Below are 10,226 nucleotides of genomic sequence, written 5' to 3'. Positions count from 1 at the left end.
TCATATGGTAGCATGTCCCTAATGGTTTTTTATTTTATTTTTTTTGGCCTGAAAGTAAGTATTTGAAATCATCCAGGACTTTTTGGGGGATAAAAGTGGTTCCAACATTAATTTGTTTTCTTTAATGTCAGTTTTAGATTTACTTATAAAAATGTAAACTTTTTTTTATAACAACATTTTCATTTATGTCTGAATGTAAAGAACACCTGAGGTTACACGGACTTCCTGAACATGAATGAATGACAGAAACAGCAGCTGGATGCGGCTGAAGCTGCAGCTGGTTCCCATCAAATGTTTGAACATCTTCTTTGACAAATAAGATTTTCTAAAAACAGGAGCAGATTCAGTGAGTCACCCTGATGGGAGCAGGGGAAAACACACGCCTTTTGTGATGAAACCTAAAGCCGGTGTGAGAGTGTTTGTGCACAGAGAAGGCAGGAAGCCAACCAGAAGTGCACGCGCGCATGGAGGCGTTACAAACCAACGGTAAAATGCAGCTTTAAGGGCTTTAGACCAGACTTCAGTGTTTACACAAAGATGACAGCCAGGTATTTGGGGTTTTTTGTTCTCACCAGGCGGGAAAGTGGTGCAGTAAAGCACGGAGGTGGGTGCAGCCCCACATTTCTTTTGGGTCTTTTCTAGTCATTTTTTTTAGCCATAAATAAAACGAAAATCTTCATGTGAAATTCAAAAGAAATAGAAAAAAAGAAGAAAAGATTTTAGTAAAAAGAAAGTTAAATGTCAAAAGAAAAAAAGAAAAATGTCAAAAATCGGCTTTAGTTCCTGGATGTCTCTTCCTTTTTTTTAGGGGGTGCACACAAACAAAAACACAAACAAAAACACAAACACACTCATAGAAAACCACAAATACACACAAACAAAACACAAACACTTGCAAACCCCCACAAACACGCTTACCAGACTTGCTTCACTTCTGGTAAATCAAAAGCTAACCCTGGAGAAACAGACTGTATGTGTGTGGGTGTGTGTGTGTGTGTGTGTGGGGGGGGGGGGGTTACTTTGCATCTCTGTACCTCGCCACTGAATGAACTTAACTTTATTTATTCGTTTATTTAACAGGGACAGTGCACAGTAAAAGCATGACTGCAATGCGCCAGAATTAGCCCAAAGACGTCGTCCCCGGAGGTGTTAAAATGGTCAACCTAAAAACTTCAAAGCATGAATTAAATACATCAATAGAAAATATAAACTTACAATGAACAATCATTTAAAATACATACAACATGCACACAGTGAGAAACATAAATACAAATATAAAAGGTGACAGATCAGACAAGGAGGGGCCGGCATTAAAATATTTCAATTGTTGTGATATGAACCAGTTTTTTGGGTGCTTTTGAATACAGAGTGTAACGGTTTCAGTTCCTTTGTGTTTTGTTCCTGGGTTTCCTGTTTTATTTTGTAGTATTTCCTGTTTTGTTGTTGTTTTGAGTTTTACCTTGCCCCATCAGTCCTGAGTGTTTCCACCTGTGTCTTGTTGCCTTGTATGTATTTAAGTGCTGTCTTTCCCTTCCTCCTGTGCTGGTCCATATTGTATTCTTCCCCGGTTTTCGAGCTTAGTGCATTTTTAGTGTTTCGAGTTTCTAGCCTGCCGTATGCAGTGGTTTTGGTTTTGTCTTTAGTTTTGTTATTAAACCCCGTTCTCCTGCAACCTCCTGCCTCCTCTCCTTCTCTGCGCCTGGGTACTTCCCTTTCCCCCCGTGACAAACAGTGAGCTCAGACAAAAGAATACTGCCCCAGTTTTTGGCTCGATTTGATGTTTCCATGGTATTGGGACTTTTTTTCTATAATATGTTGCTTTGATGGCAGTGGTTAATCTGTTAACTGAGGTGTTTCTTGACATGTTGGAAGTTTTTTTCAGATATTCTGACCTCTTAAAGAGTGTTTATGGGTTGTTAATAATTTTCTCCTCCATGCCATCACTTTTTTTCTTTTGTCAATAACTCTGTTTTTGTGTCACAGCCATGAGCCAGTAAAGGTGGAATCTGTAGAGGATTGTCCTTTAAATGAGAATTTCAAGCTTCAAAAAAAATTCAATGCAACACTGACGCGTAACTGTTGCACACTGGACCTATTTGGGGTTTTGATGGTTTTCTGTATGGGTGAACCTAAAGGTTCTTTCTTGCAATAATTGATTGTAGAATCACAGTTTGAAAAAGGGTTCAAAGGTCGTCCTGAATCCATCAGGTCACATCAAAAGGTGCTAAAGAATGGATTTTCTCACTTGAGATTCTTGAAGGCAGAAGTGTTAACTTCTTTGCAGATAACACTTTATTTTTTGTGGCTGTGTGTACTGATAACATTGATGACCCTCATGACTTTAGATGTTTAACCCTTGTTCTATCCTAGGCACTTTACCATTGGGAGTTGGGTCATCTAGACCAGTGTTTTTCAACCTTTTCTGAGCCACGGCACACTTTAACCTTAAAAAAAATCCCGCGGCACACCAGCATCCAAAAATTAAAAAAAAAACAAGGAGAAACTCATAGTCTGTATTGATCTACAGCCCCTCCACAATCTCACATGCATTTTTGAGAAAATTGTTGCAGAAAAAGCTGGAAACTGCAGCTGTTTCTAAAAGATGCAATAAAAGTTAAGTTAGAGTATCTAAAAACAGTTTGATGTGTGTTCGTTGGTTTGAAGACGTTTAACAACAGATCTCCTTGTGCGCTGTCACTCTCACAACCCAATGCATCATGGGAGATGTAGTGCATAAAACGGCCGGCGGAGATCGCGTCTCTGAGCTTCATTGTTTTGTTCACTTGTTCCACGGTCTGATACCGGATTCTGTGGAAAGCTACACCGCTAAAGACGAGCTTTAGCTGGTATTTTTGTTAGAATTGAGCGACTTTATGAGCTAAATCGGGACAAGGAAGTGAAGACTTTAACCACTTCTGATTGGTCAGACTGATGAAATGTGATTAAGCCCCCCTACAATGATTGGTGGAGACAGTTAAAAGCGACAGGACTTTTCCAAAATACAGCCGGAGCTGCAGCTGAATCGCGGTATTGTACCGTTATTCTTATCAAAATGTCTTTAATAAAATAAATAAACGCAAAGAAAAAGTATTTTAAGATCTTTTATATTCTTAAATACTCAGTGTTTTATCAGGGCCTGTTTGGATGAACAGAGAGCTGAAATCCTGGAGATGGGAAATGTTTTTAGATCAGTGAATGAGGGGAATTTCCCACGGCACACCGGTGTGCCGCGGCACACTGTTTGAAAAACACTGATCTAGACCCACTAGATAGTGAACTGAACCTTTTTTCTTCAATGATTTGTGATCTTCACTGGTGTCCATGGATTACATGAAATCTTTCCACCTTTATCCACCTTTGTCATGGTAGGGGGAACACATCAATGGAAGGGGGGGTCATCTAAGATAGAACAAGGGTTAAATGTTAACAGAGGAGAAATTCCTGCAGCTCAAAAATGACAAATTGTTCAGTCTGGAGAGAGAGGGGTTCAGGTTAAACCTGCCTAGTAAAAACATAAGTTACAAACTCAGTACCTCGGGGGGCTTCCTAAGGAATGTTCTCAGCTTTCAAGCACATGGGTAACACAAAAAAGACTGCATGTCATCCTCTTAGAGTCATGGGAGGGTCAGAGATCCTCTCTTTGGAGTCAGTGCAGATGTCAACTGGTGCTTTAGTTATATTCTGAAGGAGTGAATGTGATTGTCTTGTCTGGTCTCAATCAAACGGCTGCAGGTCGTGCAGAATTCAGCAGCAGACCTCCTGACCAGGGAAAGCGTTACAACAGTCATGTATTGCATCAATGATGAGATGACTCTTCCTCTTTATATGTTTCTTTGGGTTTTGGAAACGACTGAATAGCTTTTATCTTCCAGAGCCCTTTGATTCTTAGGTTTTGATTTGGAAAGTCAGGTGAGTGACTGTATGAATATTTTTTTATTAGTCACATGCAGTGTCTCATCCAATTTGACAGGATCCTTTCTAATTGGTGTGTGCATGCACGTGGTGTGTGTTGGTGTGTGCATGCACTATATTGTGTGTGTGCGTTTGTGTGTTTGTGTGTGTGTGCGCGTGCGTGCGTGTGTGTTGTGTGCGTGTAGTTGTGTGTGTGTGTGTGTGTAGGTGTGTGTGAGTGTGTGTGTAGATAAGTAACTTCCTCTCAGTAAAAAGGTTGATGATTTTTCAGGCTCATTAAAAAGCAATGGATTAAATTAAAACGGCAAATTTCGTCCAATGTGACTTGATTTTATTTATTTTAATATGTTTGACAGATTTGAAAATGTTTTTCTTTTTGCATCAGTAACCGTATTATCTCCAGAAATGCCAAACGTTAGTTAAATTCAAAGCTCAGTTTTTTCCTGGTTTTAGCTCCACATCTGCACAGCCTTAAAGTTTTTTTCTTTGTTTTACTTTGTAGTAAAAGAGGTTTGAAAATGGACCCAAGGAATCAGCATTTAGAAAAAGCGGTTACTTCCCTTCATTGTCTCCATGCTGTAATTGGCGTGGCCTTCTGCTGGCAATGCAGTCCTTGTTTCCAAATTTAAACTTTTATTTTATTTTGTTTCGTTTTATTTTCAGGAGCTCTCGTGTGTCACGTCAGTTATGGCAGAGAAAGGAACTGGAAAGGTTGGACTTCAAAAACCTTTGGCTGTATGAAAAGTGAATAAATTCATCGTTGAATCCAGTCCCAAATTCTTTTTTTTACGATGAGAAAGTTGTGAGTGTTTGATGCAAACTTTAGATGCTTTCTTGTGAATCGCTTCCAGAGCGGGGTTAGCGTTCAGAAACCCAAAAACTTGTCTACAGATACTTTAGACAACAAAAACCCATTAGGTGTTCAAACCTTTACAACGTTTGTGTGCAAACAAACCAGAAGGAAGTGCACCGAACTCTGGAGCACCAAGAACCAGTACTCCACCACCTAAGAAGTGACTCCATTAAAAACTGACAAACCTGAAGCCGACCACAAAGAAAGATCACGACTTGTATAATAGAATAGAATAGAATAGAATAGAATAGAATAGAATAGAATAGAATAGACCACATGTGTCAAACTCAAGGCCCGCGGGCCAAATGTGGCCCGCCATGTTATTTTATGTGACCCGAGAGTAGGCCTGTGATGATGACCGCATCACCGCACTTTATTTTTTAATTTTTTAAGGTTTTTTTGTTGAAAGTTCAGCATATGGTGCGTGATGGAACTATAATAAACACATTCATCTTTGCTGATAATTTACTTTTTCTGCTAGTCCTGTGTTCAGACTTTCCTTCTTTCTTTCAGACTGTTCTCTCCTTCTCTCCCACCGCGCCTCTCACTGCCTCTGCTGCACGCAAGAAGCACACATCCTCATTCTACAACAGAATTTTCCGTCTGGTGAGTAAATACAACAAATTTACTGCATTCTAATTATTAATTTCCATTTGTATTCATTTCCGTTACAAGCTGCGTGCGTTCTTTTTTTTTTAACTTGTTCTGTCCAACAGCTGAGCAAACAGATTAGAGCTGAAGGCTTTTTGTGTTGGACAGGTTTTACTATCACAAAAAGAGGTTATATAGCTTCAAGAAACTAGAGTGTAGATTTGTATAAACCCCTTTTTGTCGTATTATTTTTTATTTATTTGTTACATTTAGTGTGTGTGGGGAGGGAGAGGGGAAGAATGTGAGGGGGGGGGTGGAAGAGAGTAAAAGGAAGAAAGGTGAAAAGGTGGGGGATACAAGCACTGATTTGAATAAGTTATTATTTTAAGCTGTAACAATTATACCAGATCTGCTGGAAAGACGAATATTACATCCAACAGTGAAATTCTGACACTAAGATGAGTGAAAAAAAAACTGTCCATCAATACACTGTAGGTAAGGAGGAGGGATGAAGCAGACAGGGAGCAGTGTGAGAGTGTGCACGTGCACGTGGGGGTGGAGATACATGCATGCTGCCGAAGTGAACCGTGTGTTCATAAAGGGAGCCAGATCCTCCCAGCCAGACCAGCCAGACCAGGAGAGGGGAGGAGAGCCCCCCAGGCCAGAAGCCCCCCCAGCATCCGGACCCAGGCAGCCCGGGAGGGGAGGAGGAGGGGACCGCCCACCCCACCAGCCAGGCACAGAGAGAGCCCCCCTACAGGGGCCCCCCCAATGCCCAGAGGCACAAGCGAACCCAGTGTCCGGCCCCCAGGCCACGAGACAGGAGCGCTTAGCCGTACCAGGCGGCAGCCATGGGGGCCACTGGGCGCCGGACACCGAGACAAAGGCCAGGGACGAAGCCAGGGCCCCTGGAACCCATGAGCCGGCCACCACCCGACCGGCGCCCCGTCTCCGCAAGCCAGCCCAGGCACGCGACCTTAGCAACCCAGGGATCGCCACGCACCCACAGCCACCCCCCATAACCCTAAAACCCTACGCACTACAACCCCCCCCCGCCATAATATCTAAGCCCCCCTCCCCAACCCTCTCAGTGCCCTCCCCTCTCTGTGATGGGGAGGGAAAGCCCCAGAAGGTCCCAGCGAGGCAGCCCCCAGGTCCGTCCTACCCATGCACTCACACACACATACTCACAATCATCTGGTTACCCTCCCTACCCCCGCCGCCACGCAGTAACCCCCCCCCCCCCCCCAGCCGGCCGACCCGCAGCGCCGTATGCCCGATCCTTCCCGCAGCCGACAGGATACCCATAAGCTGCGTGCGTTCTTAAGTGCGCGACACAGCCGCCCGCCGGAGGATTTTGTGTTGGGGGGGTTTATTACTGTTCTCAGTCACTCTGTAACACCAAACATGAACATTCATTGTTAGATTTCCATGAATATCACTACATGTTTCGTTTGGGAACTATTTTGTGCAGCGTAAAGTTACGTGTCTGTATGAACAAAGGCGGAGCCTCCTGCCCCGCGTTCTTCATGGGTGTCAGGCTTCATGGCTACCAGAAAGGTGACAAAGTGTCTGCAGTCTGTTTATTACTGGATAATATATAATATTCTGAGAAGATGTCTGTACCAAAGAGCACAGGTGAAACCCGCGTGCAGCTAGAGAGTGGTCCACTGCAGAAGAATCAACACGGACCCCCAGCACACGTGTGCGCGCTCCCTCCTCCGAGTCCTACACCCGACGCAGCGCACTCACACACAGTCAGTCAATCTACAACACCTACATAGTTAGTTCATTAGTTAGATAGGTAGTAGTTAGTTGTTACTGTTATTTGTTAATAAAGAATACTACGTTGTAATTATATTTATTTCTGATGCGTCCGCCGGGGTATTTCGTGTATTTTATTTTTTATATTTATATTTTTTATTTGGGGGGGGGTGTCTGCGGTTAACCGCGACACCGCGCCCCCTGGTGGTTCATCACCGCGGTGATAAAAAATCCGACACGTCACAGCTCCACCCGCGAGAGTATAAAAGTTTTTAATTTCTTAAAATAAAAATTGTTGTGTATTTCTTCATATCTAGGGGGAATTAGACTTGAAATTTCGGATTGGACAACTGCACATTAGGACTTAAACACTGTCCATATAACCTAACCTGACAGAATCAAATATAAAAGGATTTATGCTAAAGTAACAAGCTAACATGTGTTTCTATGCAACTGTAATTGTCACTTTATAAAGTTATAATAAATAAACAATGAGTTATTTAATATTAAGGAGTAGTTACATTTATTTTTCCTTACATTTAGTTACATGTATAAATTACATCTGGCCCTTTGAGGACAGACACTATGCTGATGTGGCCCTCAGTGAAAATGAGTTTGACCCCCCTGGAATAGACATTATTGTCATTGTGACATGGTTCATGCACAACAACATTCCAGGGACTGTCTTTCAGAAAAGTAAACCACATAACTCAAATTATTCAATCAATAATCAATTTACAGCAAGTTTATCTAAACACAAAAAGAAATGCTAACCTCATACGACGTACGGTTTTCGCACATTTTCTATTTCCGCTACACTCCGGTGTGTGTTTGTTGAATGTGGTGATGGTTTTTGGATAGAAACGTTTTTTTGTCTGTTTGTTTGTGTTCTGATTGCTCTGTACGGCCGTCCTGGTAACCTTTAAAGGAGTGTTTCCTGGATTGAAGTGTTGACCCCGATTGAAAATCCCCTCTGACTGATTTCATCAACAGGAACCCTCAAGGATGTTCCGTTTGCAAACTGTCTTATGGATTCTGAAGAACACGACGTTTAACCATCCAACCACAGGAGAATGAGGTCATGATGATATAAAGAAGACTCTCCGTATCATACCGCCCCCCTTGTTTGCAGACAGAAGAAATAAATGTACACAGACATGATCGTAAAGTACCTCAGGACTCCAGCACTCTTAAAACTACTCCGGATTTACCGCAACCTCCTGATGGTAATTCCTTCGGTAAAACCTCTGATGAAGCGATGCAAATTGGTCATTCCAAGTTGACCCAAGATGAACGTCAAAGACGTAAAAACGAGGGAGCCTGTTTTTATTGCGGGCTCCCGGGTCACATTGCAATGCAGTGTCAACTCCGTTTTAAAAGCCAAAACCCCCGTTAAAAGACAGGCCACGGGCGGGTAAATTCACATCTCTCACTGAGAAAGGTTTTTTGTTTGTTCCTGTCAAGCTATGTCCTCAAGATGGTATTTATGACTTCAAGGCTCTCGTAGACTCTGGTGCTGAACAATGTTTTATTGACTGTAATCTTGTGTCCAAAGTTCATCTGCCCACAGAAATCTTGGAACATCCCGTCGAAGCTGAACGGTTAGGGGGTCAACCTCTCTTCAGGATCACTCACCGCACTAAACCGGTTCTACTCATCACCTCCGGTAACCATGGGGAACACATGCAATTCTTTATTACTCAAACCCTACAGACTCCCATCATTTTGGGGTTTTCCTGGCTTTGCACTCATAATCCTCAGTTCGATTGGGTTAATCAGTAACTGGAGTTCTTTTTCATGGATAATTGCCTAAGATCTGCTGAACCACTCTCTCATCCTAACGCTCTTAAAGTTGCAGAAGAACTCGATCTTTCCTGTATCCCGTCTTTTTATCATGACCTCAAGACTGTTTTTAGTAAATGTAAAGCCGGGGCTCTCCCCCCTCACAGACCTTGTGATTGTTCAATAGAGTTACTAAACGGTGCTCCTTTACCTAAAGGCAGGTTATTTAATTTATCTGGTCCAGAAAAGATGGCCATGGAGAAAAACATTCAGGAGGCCCTTGTATCAGGCAAAAATTACAGCAGTTCTTAGGGTTCGCTAACTTCTATCGGTTAGCGAATCCAGACGGTTTTTCTGGCCATGCATGGAGAGAAATGTTAGGGCGTATATCGCAGCCTGTACCACCTCAAAATCCTCTAACTCTCCTCCAGCTGGTTTATTGCATCCTCTGCCCATACCCAGCCGTCCCTGGTCGCACATTGCCATGGACTTCATCACTGGACTACCACCTTCTCAGGGTAACTGTGAAGCGAATTGTTTTATTATTATCATTGTTTAAATGTATTTGGTTAAATGTAAGTTTAAAAGTTAACTCAGATTGACCTTTTTACCTTTTTAGAAAACAGTTGTGTGTTTGTTCATCTGTTTCTCATCCCCAGCTAGGATGAGGGGGTTTTACGACACACTGTCCTGAGCTGATAAGGAATACTGTTTGAACTTAGAATCCACCAAATGGTTCATTATACGACCACCCCGAGTGAACTTTTCTCTTTGTCTGGAAATTGTCACCTCCTACTTGTGTTTTTAATAAAGGTGGTCAGTGGCGTATACTTGTATAGCGCTTTTCTACCTACAAGGACAAAGCGCTTTTATAGTCACCAACCCATTCACCCAGCCACACACACATTCACACACTGATGGCCACTCCACTGCCAAACATAGGCGCCCGCCTACCACCAGAGGCAAGGTAGGGTTCAGTGTCTTGCCCAAGGACACTTCGACTCATAATAAAGGTGCATGGGAGAAGCAGTCCTTTGAGAAGAGAAGCGTGGTGGACCTCTTTCATCACATTTGTTTTTCTCCCTCGTGCATGAGAAACTTGATTCTTGTTGTGGCCTGTTGTTTCCAATTTTGTTTTTCTTTAATGTCTAGATGCATTTCTCTGACAGTAACACCGTCATACTCACCGTTATTGACCACTTCTCTAAGGCCACTCATTTCATTCCTCTTGCCCAGTTGCCTACAGCCACTGAAATGGCTGAAATCCTGGTCCAGAATGTTTTCCGACATCGGGGCATACCAAAGGACATTGCTTCTGACCGTG

The sequence above is a fragment of the Oryzias latipes genome, chromosome 23, assembly GCF_002234675.1.
Source record: "Oryzias latipes chromosome 23, ASM223467v1".
Classification (NCBI taxonomy): domain Eukaryota; kingdom Metazoa; phylum Chordata; class Actinopteri; order Beloniformes; family Adrianichthyidae; genus Oryzias; species Oryzias latipes.
This window is presented reverse-complemented; position numbering follows the sequence as displayed.